Source organism: Pseudorca crassidens, chromosome 3, assembly GCF_039906515.1.
Source record: "Pseudorca crassidens isolate mPseCra1 chromosome 3, mPseCra1.hap1, whole genome shotgun sequence".
NCBI classification, from domain to species: domain Eukaryota; kingdom Metazoa; phylum Chordata; class Mammalia; order Artiodactyla; family Delphinidae; genus Pseudorca; species Pseudorca crassidens.
Genome location: NC_090298.1, coordinates 99,541,305 through 99,556,114, shown reverse-complemented (window position 1 = coordinate 99,556,114; position 14,810 = coordinate 99,541,305). Strand labels below are relative to the sequence as shown.

At 34.7% G+C, this 14,810-nt stretch overlaps 1 protein-coding gene across 2 annotated transcripts in view; it reads right to left on the bottom strand.

Moving 5' to 3' along the window:
• Window positions 1-460: 460 nt before the first annotated feature.
• The window catches only part of PRR16 (proline rich 16), a 269,296-nt gene continuing 254,946 nt past the window's right edge, over window positions 461-14,810 (bottom strand). For both annotated transcript variants that reach the window (XR_010942072.1, XM_067731525.1), the window contains exon 3: window positions 461-1,709. The gene's annotated coding sequence lies outside the window, so the exon portion shown is untranslated. The remainder of the gene's footprint in view (window positions 1,710-14,810) is intronic.

Below are 14,810 nucleotides of genomic sequence, written 5' to 3'. Positions count from 1 at the left end.
TTTGCTCCAGTAGGATTGCCTAGTCTTTTTTTATATACACTGATGGAAGTTCTCAGCAGATCTCTGGGTGAGACTGAAGACTCATTAGGTATGATTAATGGCCTAAAAAAAAAAATCTAATCTTTATCTTTTAGAGCAGATTTCCAAGAAGGAAACTTAGAGGAAATTCTTATTGATATAATACTCAAATTTTCTGTTTTGAATGTCCCCAATATATTAAAACTAACTGCAGATACTTAGCATAACTAGAATATTAAAATAACTCTTGACAAGAAGGTTCTAGTGAAAAATATATCACTTCTTCAGAGTTTAAGGAATAGAAAGCACAATTTTATACCACAAAAATATTTGAAATTCAGTCTTCCATTAGTTCTGAATTAGTATGATAAAAGCTTGCCAATGACCAAAGAAAATGTCTTCCAGATAATGAAAACCAAATCAAATAAGCAACTACAAATAATACAAACAACACATTTATTTAGAAAAATAAACTGAAAATGCTGTTTGTCTAGTACATTTTCCCATGAAGCATAGATAAATGGCTATAAAAATCTCTTATGTCAAATACAAATTACAAATGGTTTTGTTAATTAAGAGAACAAATAGATGTTCAACACAGATGTTTAGTGTACAGTTCACTGTATTTGACTTCTTGGCTGTTAATGATATAAAATGATCCTCACTAAAAAAACCTTTTGATCCCTTTTTCATTCATTTGACCACACTGATTTTTTTTCATTATTATTTTGTAGTTGTTCTTTAATCTGAGACAAGTCCATTTTTTATTAGATAACTGATTTTTTATAGAAGAAAGAGAAATCAATGACTGGAGAATTCTTAAATGTTTCCTTTTTTGGACTCCTGCAAGAAACTTTGTTGTGGTCTCAAAACTCATGGGACCATCTGTGCAAATAACAGCACACAGCATTACCCTGAATGGAAGTGACAGTGCAAATAGTAGAAGTTCATTGAGAAGTAATCAGCAAGAACTGACCCCTCCTCTCTCAACCAATATGGGGTGAAGGATTGAATGCAGAAAATTTTCAAGCAATTGACAATACTCTTATTCCGTTATGGCTTTGAATGTGTACAGAAGATGGCAAACGTCCTCTTTGCAAACAGCAACATTCTGTTCTAATACTGTTCATTGCTGCAGTGTTCCTTCATTTGTTCAGTTTTGTTTATTTGTTTTGTTTTTGTCTACATATTTTGAAATGCTGAGTAGTTCTGGCTACAGATACCTATTTCTATACTTCCACCTTCCCAAATGATAAATTATAATTTACTGGCTGAATTACTGAATATAAATTTTTTGGTGTTCACATCTGGGACTAATTTCAATGGTAAAATAAGATGGATTTTTTTGTTTGCTTTTTGGTTTTTTGTAGGTTTGCTTCTTTAGTCCTTTTCATCTTTTTTTTTTTTTTTTAATCTTCTTGGTAATATCTGAGTAAAGAGATTTAAGGCTGTGGCTTTTTTTGCCCCCAGGGCTCTGCTCATGGCTGTCAGACTAGAGGCAGATGGTTTTATGTAGACCATATCAGTGATCATTTGTGCTCCAAGTTGAGGGGTTTGCTGCTCCAAGATGGACAGATTTCTGGTTACTTCAAAATTAGATCTGGCCTCAAGAAGTCATAATGATGAATCTGAAGTGACAAAAATGAACTGACATGCCTCCAAATAAAGGTATTCCTTCCAACCTGAAGGAGCTGTTAGAAAAAAGAAAACAAAAGACAAAATATCAGTTTAAACAGCAAGTATAGTTTAACAAAAACACATAAAAACTAAGAATGAAGAAATCATTTGTTAATAGTATGCATAATTTAAAATCCTGTGAATTATCAACAATTTTACTTTAAATGTATAAACATATTTTAAACATATATTCCATTTAAATTTTATATATCAAAAAACTTTGATAACTTAGTCATCAAAATTTAGTAGTAGCATGCTTATATTTCAAATGAAAGATCTTCTCTTATCTCTGACAGTTTTTAAAACTTCAGATAAATTTGTCCATTTATAAATATGCCAAGTTTTCAAAATATTTCATAAATTTTGACTATAAACTTTTAAATATTTATCACCCTCAAAAAAGTTATCAAGAAATCATAATTATTAAGGTAGACCCTTCATTTTAAAAACAAAGGAAAAGTATTTTCAAAACATTTTACCTAATGTAATGTTTCATTGCAATTTATATAGTCTACATGTATTATCAAATTGCCAAAAAGACACCATTTTCCATGATGCAGCAAAAGTGCCCGAGAATTAGTCTTCTTTTACTTTATGCTTATCTGCAATACTTTCAAATTAGCACCTTAAAATAACTTATATCCACATTTGTAATTAATGAATACATTTTTCTGAAAACAATAGGAAATGAAACCTAGCCATAATTTTCACTCTGCCCACCTGACATCAAACATGCTTAGCACAAGTCAGCTCTACCCACCACCAGTCCCTCCCATCAGAAACTTACACAAGCCTCTTAGATAGCCTCATCCACCAGAGGGCAGACAGCAGAAGCAGGAAGAACTACAATCCTGCAGCCTGTGGAACAAAAACCACATTCACAGAAAGATAGACAAGATGAAAAGGCAGAGGGCTATGTACCAGATGAAGAAACAAGATAAAACCACAGAAAGACAACTAAATGAAGTGGAGATAGGTGACCTTTCAGAAAAAGAATTCAGAATAATGACAGTAAAGATGATCCAGGACCTCAGAAAAACAATGGAGGCAAAGATTGAGAAGATGCAAGAAATGTTTAACAAAGACCTAGAAGAATTAAAGAACATACAAACAGAGATGAACAATACAATAACTGAAATGAAAACTACACTAGAAGGAATCAATAGCAGAATAACTGAGGCAGAAGGACGGATGGATAAGTGACCTGGAAGACAGAATGGTGGAATTCACTGCTGTGGAACAGACTAAAGAAAAGAGAATGAGAAAAAATGAAGACAGCCTAAGAGACCTCTGGGACAACATTAAATGCAACAACATCCACATTATAGGGGTCCCAGAAGGAGAAGAGAGAGAGAAAGGACGAGAGAAAATATTTCAGGAGATTATACTTGAAAACTTCCCTAACATGGGAAAGGAAATAGCCACCCAAGTCCAGGAAGCACAGAGAGTCCCATACAGGATAAACACAAGGAGAAACACACCCAGACACACAGTAATCAAATTGGCAAAAATTAAAGACAAAGAAAAATTATTGAAAGCAACAAGGGAAAAATGACAAATAACATACAAGGGAACTCCCATAAGGATAACAGCTGATTTCTCAGCAGAAACTCTACAATCCAGAAAGGAGTGGCATGGTATACTTAAAGAGATGAAAGGGAAGAATCTACAACCAAGATTACTCTACCCTGAAAGGATCTCATTCAGATTTGACAGAGAAATCAAAAGCTTTACAGACAAGCAAAAGCTAAGAGAATTCAGCACCACCAAACCAGCTCTACAACAAATGCTAAAAGAACTTCTCTAAGTGGAAGACACAAGAGAAGAAAAGGACCTACAAAAACAAACCCAAAACAATTAAGAAAATGGTCATAGGAACACACATATCGATAATTACCTTAAACGTGAATGGATTAAATGCTCCAACCAAAATATACAGGCTTGCTGAATGGATATAAGAACAAGACCCATATATATGCTGTCTACAAGAGACCCACTTCAGACCTAGGGACACATACAGACTGAAAGTGAGGGGATGGAAAAAGATATTCTATGGCAATGGAAATCAAAAGAAATCTGGAGTAGCAATACTCAGATTAGATAAAATAGACTATTAAAAAAAGAATGACAAGAGACAAGGAAGGACACTACATAATGATCAAGGGATCAGTCCAAGAAGAAGATAAAACAATTATAAATATATATGCACCCAACATAGGAGCACCTCAATACATAAGGCAACTGCTAACAGCTATAAAAGAGGAAATCGACAGTAACACAATAATAGTGGGGGACATTAACACCTCACTTACACCAATGGACAGATCATCCAAAATGAAAATAAATAAGGAAACACAAGCTTTAAATGACACAATAGACCAGATAGATTTAATTGATATTTATAGGACATTCCATCCAAAAACAGCAGATTACACTTTCTTCTCAAGTAAGCATGGAACATTCTCCAGGATAGATCACATCTTGGGTCAGAAATCAAGCCTCAGTAAATTTAAGAAAACTGAAATCATATCAAGCATCTTTTCTGACCATAACGCTATGAGACTAGAAATGAATTACAGGGAAAAAAACGTAAAGAACACAAACACATGGAGGCTAAACAATACATTACTAAATAACCAAGAGATAACTGAGGAAATCAAAGAGGAAATCAAAAAAAACCTAGAGACAGATGACAATGAAAACATGATGATCCAAAACCTATGGGATGCAGCAAAAGCAGTTAAAAGAGGGAGGTTTATAGCAATACAATCCTACCTTAAGAAACAAGAAACATCTCAAATAAACAACCTAACCTTACACCTAAAGCAATTAGAGAAAGAAGAACAAAAAAACCCAAAGTTAGCAGAAAGAAAGAAATCATAAAGATCAGGTCAGAAATAAATGAAAAAGATATGAAATAAACAATAGCAAAGATGAATTAAACTGAAAGCTGGTTCTTTGAGAAGATAAACAAAATTAACAAACCATTAGCCAGACATATCAGGAAAAATAGGGAGAAGTCTCAAATCAATAGAATTAGAAATGAAAAAGGAGAAGTAACAAATGACACTGCAGAAATACAAAGGATCATGAGAGATTACCAGAAGCAACTACATGCCAATAAAATGGACAACCTGGAAAATATGGATAAATTCTTAGAAATGCACAACCTTCCAAGACTGAACCAGGAAGAAATTTAAAAAATGAACAGACCAATCACAAGCACTGAAATTGAAAGTGTGATTAAAAATCTTCCAAGAAACAAAAGCCCAGGAACAGATGGCTTCACAGGCGAATTCTATCAAACATTTAGAGAAGAGTTAACACCCATCCTTCTCAAACTCTTCCATAATATAGCAGAGAGAGGAACACTCCCAAACTCATTCTATGAGGCCACCATCACCCTGATGCCAAAACCAGAAAAAGATGTCACAAAGAAAGAAAACTACAGGCCAATATCACTGATGAACATAGATGCAAAAATCCTCAACAAAATACTACCAAACAGAATCCAACAGCACATTAAAAGGATCATACATTTTGATCAAGTGGGGTTTATCCCAGGAAAGCAAGGATTCTTCAACATATGCAAATTAATCAAGGTGATACACCATATTAACAAATGGAAGGAAAAAAACCATATGATCATCTCAATCAATGCAGAGAAATATTTTGACAAAATTCAACACACATTTATGATAAAAACCCTCCAGAAAGTACGCATAGATGGAACTTTCCTCAACACAATAAAGGCCACATATGACAAGCCCAGAGCCAACATCGTCCTCAATGGTGAAAAACTGAAAACATTTCCACTAAGATCAGGAAAAAGACAAGGTTGCCCACTCTCACCATTATTATTCAACATAGTTTTGGAAGTTTTAGCCACAGCAATCAGAGAAGAAAAAGAAATGAATCCAAATCAGAAAAGAAGTATAACTTACTGTTTGCAGATGACATGATAGTATACATAGAGAATCCTAAAGATGTTACCAGAAAATGACTAGAGCTAATCAATGAATTTGGTAAAGTAGCAGGATACAAAATTAATGCCCAGAAACCTCTTACATTCGTATACACTTATGATGAAAAATCTGAAAGTGAAATTAACAAAACACTCCCATTTACCATTGCAACAAAAAGAATAAAATATCTAGGAATAAACCTACCTAAGGAGACAAAAGAACTGTATGCAGAAAATTATAAGACACTGATGAAAGAAATTAAAGATGATACAAATAGATGGAGAGATATACCATGTTCTTGGATTGGAAGAATCAACATTGTGAAAATGACTCTACTACCCATAGCAATCTACAGATTCAATGAAATCCCTATCAACTTACCACTGGCATTTTTCACAGAACTAAAACAAAAATTTTAATAATTTGTGTGAAAACAGAAAAGACCTTAAATAGCCAAAGCAATTCTGAGAAAGAGAAACGGAGCTGGAGGAATCAGGCTCCCTGACTTCAGACTATATTACAAAGCTACAGTAATCAAGACAGTATGGTTCTGGCATAAAAACAGAAAGATAGATAAATGGAACAGGATAGAAAGCCCAGAAATAAACCCACACACATATGGTCACCTTTTCTTTGATAAAGGAGGCAAGAATATACAGTGGAGAAAAGACAGTCTCTTCAGTAAGTGGTGCTGGGAAAACTGGACAGCTACATGCAAAAGAATAAAATTAGAACACTCCCTAACACCATACACAAAAATAAACTCAAAATGGATTAAAGACCTAAATGTAAGGCCAGACACTATCCAACTCTTAGAGGAAAACATAGGCAGAACACTCTATGACATAAATCACAGCAAGATCCTTTTTGACCCACGTCCTAGAGAAATGGAAATAAAAACAAAAATAAACAAATGGGACCTAATGAAACTTCAAAGCTTTTGTACAGCAAATGAAACCATAAACAAGACAAAATCACAACCCTCAGAATGGGAGAAAACATTTGCAAATGAAGCAACTGACAAAGGATTAATCTCCAAAATTTACAAGCAGCTCATGCAGCTCAGTATCAAAAAAACCAAACAGCACAATCCAAAAATGGGCAGAAGACCTAAATAGACATTTTTCCAAAGAAGATATACCGATTGCCAACAAACACATGAAAGAATGCTCAGCATCATTAATCATTAGAGAAATGCAAATCAAAACTACAATGAGATATCTCACACCAGTCAGAATGGCCATTATAAAAAATCTACAAACAATAAATGCTGGAGATGGTGTGGAGAAAAGGGAACCCTCTTGCCCCGTTGGTGGGAATATAAATTGATACAGCCACTATGGAGAACAGTATGGAGGTTCCTTAAAAAATTACAAATAGAAGTACCATATGACCCAGCAATCCCACTACTGGGCATATACCCTGAGAAAACCGTAATTCAAAAAGAGTCATGTACCACAGTGTTCTTTGCAGCACTATTTACAATAGCCAGGACATGGAAGCAACCTAAGTGTCCATCAACAGATGAATGGATAAAGAAGATGTGGCACATATATACAATGGAATATTACTCAGCCATAAAAAGAAACGAAACTGAGTTATTTGTAGTGAGGTGGATGGACCTAGAGTCTGTCATACAGAGTGAAGTATGTCAGAAAGAGAAAAACAAATACCATATGCTAACACATATATATGGAATCTAAAAAAAAGAAAATGGTCATGAAGAACCTAGGGCCAGACAGGAATAAAGATGCAGACCTACTAGATAATGGACTTGAGGATATGGGGTGGAGTAAGTGTAAGCTGTTACAAAGTAAGAGAGTGGCATGTACATGTATACACTACCAAATGTAAAATAGAAAGCTAGTGTGAAGCAGCTGCATAGCACAGGGAGATCCGCTTGGTGCTTTGTGACCACCTAGAGGGGTGGGATAAGGAGGGTAGGAGGGAGACAGAAGAGGGAAGAGATATGGGGACATATGTATACGTATAACTGATTCACTTTGTTATAAAGCAGAAACTAACACAACTTTGTAAAGCCATTATACCCCAATAAAGACGTTAAAAAATTGAAAAAAAAATTTAGTAGAACCAAAAAAAATATGATACAAATGAACTTATTTACAAAGCAGAAACAGATTTACAGATATCAAAAACAAACTTGTTACAAAAGGGGAAACGTTGAGGTGAGGGATAAATCAGGAACTTGAGATTAACATACACACACTACTGTATATAAGATAGATAACTAACAATGACCTACTGTATAGCACAGGGAACTCTACTCAATATTCTGTGATAACCTATATGAGAAAAGAATCTGAAAAAGAATGAATATATGTATATGTATAAGTGAATCACTTTGCTGTACACCTGAAACTAACACAATATTTCAAATCAACCATACTCCAGTAAAATTTTTTTAAAAATGGAATAGACATTAGTATGTACCTCCTAGAATTGATGAAGAAAATAAATGAGAACATAGTTAAAAATGATTTTACAATGTTTACATATTTCCTTTTTACAAAGAGAGTCATTGAACCAACACATTTTTGGAATAGATAATTCCACAGGAGAACTGCCATCATTATGTGCCCCATCTCCCACTGGCGGAGGACGCCACAGTAGTGGATTCATCAGGAAATAAAACCAGAGTCAAAATAAGTTCCTTGCTCTCTTCCTTTATTAACAATATCAGCATTGGCCATTTTGGTAACCAAAGGGTTATACTTTTTAATATGTAATTACTTTAGGACAAAAAATTGCATGGTAAAAAATACAGAAGTGTAAACAAATGCTAAAAGAACCAATTTAGAAAAAGTCAGCAGGATACAGTCTTTTTCTATGAACATAGAAAAGCACACTAAATGAGGATATTCACTTCATAATCTGAGGAAGTGGGGGGGGGTGGATTCAACTATGAAACGTGGATGTTTAGTTACCCTGGCTCCCCTTAGTCTTCACTAATGGTGTTCAGAGGATAGTTTTGTTTTTGTGTTTTTGTTTTATTTTGTTTCTGAAAAATCTCTGCTTTCATAATGTTTTCATTAGCCTAGGCTAAACAGCAATTTTACTCATGCTAATGATTGTGAATTGTTTTCTCTAAAGCCAAAAGTATTTTAAAACCCCCTTCTTCCTAAATCCCTTTTCTCCTGCCCCTCCTTTGAATTTCCTTTTTTATTCACTGACATGCTGCTTGGGGAAACAGTTGCAGCCAGATTGGAGAGCACTGTGAAATGAATGGCTGTGATATTTATCCCTCCTTTTGGCAAAACTCCTTTTTGTAACTGCATTAAAGCCTGCAGAATCTAATGTTAACACGTGCACATTTTACTGAGTTCCACTGGAAATGAGGCATGCTGGAAAAATAGCATGATTTTTTCATGGTGGAACGAAACTATCTTCAATCAAAACAAAATTAAAATGCTAACATTGCTCCCTCCTCCTTGCTTAAACATTCTGTCAAATCACATTCACTTTAGGTTTTTAATTTATTACATGAAATAAGTGATGCCAATACTTCCCCCTCTAATATCCACTGATGTTTTTCAACAATTAAATTGTCTAGACAAGTAATAAAATGTTGCTCTTATCTTTATGGAATGACATTTCTTTCTTCTGGCTTTTAAATAAATGATAGGATGCCTTCTGTGAAACAGCAAGTGGGAGTTTATGGGTTGCATTTTTATTAACCTAATATAATCAGTTAACTAGTCTTCTTTCCCCAAGCAAAGGTAGGGTTAGAAGTCAAGGACAGGGAGGTTAGACATTACAAATCTGCTGAATAAAGAAATTTTATAGTCCTTTTAAGTCTGAAAAGGAAATCAGAAGTCTCTTGAGTTATTAACATCTCTGAAGTTACTAGACTATGAAAAACCTCTAGTTGCCCATGCCCACGGATTATTTCTAGTTTCCATTTCTTTTTTAAAACATGGTACTCAAAAGGAATTAGAAGTAAAGCAAAATAAAATATATTCTACTTAAATGTTATTTTTCTTCTTCCAAAATGCTTTGCTTTTTAGGCACACATGACTGAATAATATAAGCTCAAGGATGGGAAAAACGTCTTGCATCAATTACAATAAAATGCTATTTCTGGAAAGTCTTTGTAAAATGCAGCGTATGGATGGTCTCCTAAAATTGTTCTGTTTAACTTGAAAGGAGTAACACAATGTTACAAGTTTAATTGGCAGGTGTCTAGGATATTTCTTACTTAACCTGAGAAAGGGTCAATTTCCTATCACCTTTACTTCAATCTTGCCACAATTGTGAACTAGAAAATATGAGTATCCGTATGTATACACCCACATTACCAAGAGAAAACAGATGATTCTTTGTAAATTAGACAAGTAACTGAATAATAAGCAGTCTTCACTGCTGTTAAACTTGGAATTAATCGGAAAGAGGTCCCAGGTACCCTAACAATATTTGCCATGATACTTCGCAAATGCAATTCAATGACATAGTCCTTCAACTCCAAAAGAAGTAAACTATACTATAAAAGTACCACTATTGTATTATATTCAGAATTCAGTAACTCCTTCAATAATGGCTAAACCAAAGATAGTCTCAGTGTTTGGCTCTCAAGGCACTTTTTGTTCAGGTGATATCTAATATATTCTACTTTAATATTCCCTCTTTTACTTCAGGAAAAATGTACGAACAATATGTATGATTTCTACATTTTCAATTCTGTATTATCAGTGGACTTCTAACTTTAATAGAGCCCCAAAAGCCAGTGTGCTTCTGGATAAACTGGATTCAGGGGGGTATAATCTTAAAAAGGCATCATGGTATGTACAATAAAAACCTAGAGGCTTGGGGCCATTTAGTGTGAATAAAAACAGCCATGTATATTTCAAGAGCCTCCAGGTTCATCTCTATTAAAATATATGCAATGTTTCATATGCTTGGCAGAAGTAACATTCTGGTCCAGATAATTATTTCTTAACGGGCCAGGGACTGTGCTGTGCATTGTAAGCTATTCAGCAACATCCCTGGACTCAGGGTCATTCAGTGTCTTAAATGAAAAGTTGAATGGTGTTACTTTGTTCATTCATTCACCTTAAAACTTGTGAACTCCTACCCTTCTGCAATTATCTGCAATTCAGCTACTGTATATTCCTTCAATAACAGCAATAAGAATTGTGGTTAAAGAAATAGAGAGAGTAACACTTGTTCTATGCAAGAACAATGTTCTATACTCCTAATAATAGTATTTTAGAAAGCTAAAGTGCAGGTTACAATTTTTAAGAGCTGATAGCAAAATTTTCATTTCATTCGCTGCATGAATTCATCATCTCTCTATTATTTAGCTTGGCCAACAAATACAATGTTTGCCCGTGATGGTCCAGTACTGAGCAAAGTCTTAAATTTACATAGTGTTGTCAATCTCATTACAGAAACATTTACTGGAAATGTTCATAGGTACATGAACTGCTCAAGGTGCTTGGAAAACAAAGGTGATAAGATATTAAATGAAGTGCCAAATGATTTTTGAACAGAAATTAGAGAAAATAACCTCTGCCTGAGAGAACTGGAAAAGACTTTGAAGCCAGCTTCCTTATGAAAGATGAATAAGATTTCAACAAGAGAGGGAACATTATTCAAGCAAAGCAGAGCAGAGTCAGAAAAGCATATATCCAGGGATGGTGAGAAATCAATGCAGTTAGAGCCTAGCCTCCAGAGAGGGTAGCAGTAGCAGGAGACAAGGCCAGAAAGGGGGGCGTTAGCATGGAGGTAACAGGGAGACCTTCAATGTTTTTAACTGAAATGTGACCTGGTCAGATTCACAGTTTAGAAAGATGGCTTAGAAAGATGGCTCTGCAGCTGTATGAAGAATGAAATGGAGTAGAGAGGACCTGAAATCAGGGATAGCAGTTAGCAGTCTATAAAGGCAATATTTAATTGAAAGAGAGTGAGATATTGAGCTGAAAAAAATAGCATGAGGGATTGAGAAAAGGGAAGGGACTCAAACAAAATTTAGGATGTAGAATGAATAGAACTGCAAAATAATTGGAGTTGAAAGGGAAGAGATGAGGGAGATTTTCCTTCATTGTTTCTGGTGTGGTGACTTGGATGGATAGTAATATCATTTCCTGAGACAGGACAAGAGACAAGGAACAGATCTTAAGGAAATACATTATTAACTGTAGAGGGTATACTATCATCCTAAACACCAAAGCAATGTGTATCACAAAAGATATTTAACATATTCAAGTGTAAATTATAGAAATGTTGGTTAAAGTGGGAAATCTGGTTTCTTAAATCACAAGCTCTCCAAAAGAAACTTTGCTTTGTCGATACTATTTCTATTAATTAAAGAGGATTCAATTGGGAATCTTTAAATTTCATTTCCATGAATGTCATGTCTTAATACAGTAAGGTTAGAGAATGTGCTGAGAAACAGTGCTTGAAAGAGCAGCTTGGCCCACTGGAGGGAAGAACACTGCTGATTAATACACTAGAATTCTTTGGCATTCTAAATAAATTTAGTGGCTGGCTTTGTCAGGTCATAAATCCCTTAGACAATTAGATAAATGGTATGGGCTTACCCCTTCAAAATATGCAGATGTACACCTACATAATATTTTGTTTATGATTTCAAGATTCATAGACACTCTTGCATTGCATGGAATTCAGCTTAAGAGCTCTTGAATTAGAGTTGTACAAATTTAATTATAGTAGGTGTTATTTTTTGAAAAATCAAATATATATTTTGAGGTATATCATTGGCACTAATAGAGAGTATTCTTCATTCTAAATAAACTCATATAGTTCAGGGTTGTACAACTCAGTGCTATTGACAATTGGGATGGATAATTCTTTGTTGGGGACAGGGAAGGGGAAACTGGCAGGTGCATTGTAGAATGGTTAACATCACCTTGGCCTCTACCGACTAAGTGCCATTAGCAACCCCTAGTTCTGACAACCACAAATGACTTCAGACATTGTCAAATGTCTACTGGGAGGCACATTTTCTCCATTTGAGAACCATAGAAATAGATAATGACTTTTATAAAACTCCCACCTAAGAAATAAAGTTCGGTGCAGTCGGCCCTCTGTATCGGCAGGTTCTGCATTCTCTGATTCAACTAACCTCAGATTGGAAAAAAAAAAAAAAATTCAAGAAAACTCCAAACCTTGAATTTGCCACACTTGCAACTACTTACATAGCATTTACATTGTATTAGGTATTCTAAGTAATCTAGAGATGTATTAGGTATTCTAAGTAATCTAGAGTATATGGAAGACATGCCTAGGTTATATGCAAATACTCTGCCATTTTCTATGAGGGTCGTGGACCTCCTTGAATCTTGGTATCCTTGGTGGGGGGGGACAGGTGTCCTGGAACCAATCTCCTGCACAGACACTAAAGGATGACTGGATTATCTCTCTGAAGAAAAATATTTTCATGGGAAAATTTTCTAGAACAGAATCAAAAAGTCAGCAACTAAGGCAGGTGTTTACATCTCCTATTTTGGGGGGGATAATTCAATCTTTTCTCCTACATCCCTACTCTTAGTGTAAGAGTGAAAATTATCTACTCTTCATAGATGGCTGAGAATTAGACAATAAAGTTATTATATCATAGCAGCTCCTTTTTATCTATTTGTTTTCCTTTTCCTTTTTACAAAATTAACTTTCTCTTTAAGAAATCAAATACTCAAACTTGAGTAAGGAAGAAACTGATATTTTCATAGCAAGAGGAAATGCATCAACTAAAAAATAAGTGAAACACTGTAGAACCTAGTTAGTAATTGAATATAGTTCCATGTGCAATATGAACAAGTCTGTGCTCTTATGGAAACTGTTAACTTGATTTAGTACTGTAATGGGAAATCTGTAACTTATGGGCACGGTATGGGATATATTGGCATCAGATACAAAAATCTGCTAATACCCATATAATACAGATACTGAAAATTTAATATAAAGCCTAACTTACCCTTCTCTGCCATTCCTTTTTCCCCAATCTTGCTCTGTAAAACCATGCATTTCGTCTATTTGTTATCATTCATCTTTCTTCTTATTCTTATTTTCAGTATACTAGACATCTGTATTTACTCTGTGTATTTATTTCCTTGTTTCCTGATATAGTCTCCATTTCATTCTCGGGGCCACTCCCTGCCTAACTCTTAGCCAACCTCTTTCAGGTAGTCTGATACAAACAGCATTTTCCCCTTAAAAATAGAACATATAATTTTTTAGCTAAGCAGTTAGTCATGAAGAATAAATACTATCTTGATGGTATGTGTGATCATCTAACAAAATTGGAAAAGGATGGAAGTGAAAATATTGAGTGGCAGCTTCTGGAAAACTTTTTAAAAGAAAAGTTGCCCCATACTCTTGTAAATGTTTATCCCTTTCCTCAAACCTTTTGCCTGGAATGTAGATTTGATGGCTGGAGCTCTAGCTGCCAGTTTATACAATTAGTATGAACATGCTATGTCAGAGATGGTCAAAAGGAATACTGAAAGGAAAGAAAACTCAGTCCTTAAGGGCTTTGTAGACATGAGGTGCCAAGTCAGCCCTGACCTGCCTCAAGACTTGTATGTAAGAAACAAAGTTGTATTTTATGTTTTTAAAGCCATTGTGATTTGGGGACTCTGTTTTTCACATAGGAATCTAATCTTAACTGATATGGGTGAGAATCCACTCTGAATGGAGCATGTGATCTAAGTCTAAGTAAAAAAGCTGATCACATTTCTCTGTTTCAGAGGGATATATTCACTATATCAATATCTTGTGTAAAAAGGCATACTTATAGATATCTCAGACCCTAACTTAGCTGGAAAAATTTTGATGAATAAACTATAAAGATGCTGTCATTCTCATAAAACCTCTAAGTATATTCTTGTTAAAATATCAAAATCCATAAGAGCTTGGGGCATAGTAAAACCTTCATGAGATGGCTGCATATGATTTCCAGGATGGCAATGAATGATCTCACAGTTACACAATTAAAACAAAAATGTAGGGAACCATGGAAATTTTTTATAGACATTAAAGGCTATAATTAGGATAGTCTGGTGTGAGTTTAACATATTCTTGGAATTGTGATCTGTAGAAAACCATGGTGTCTGGTGCGAATGGCAATATGCATTTTGTGATGAAGCATTATGCACCAGCTAAACAATCTTTACC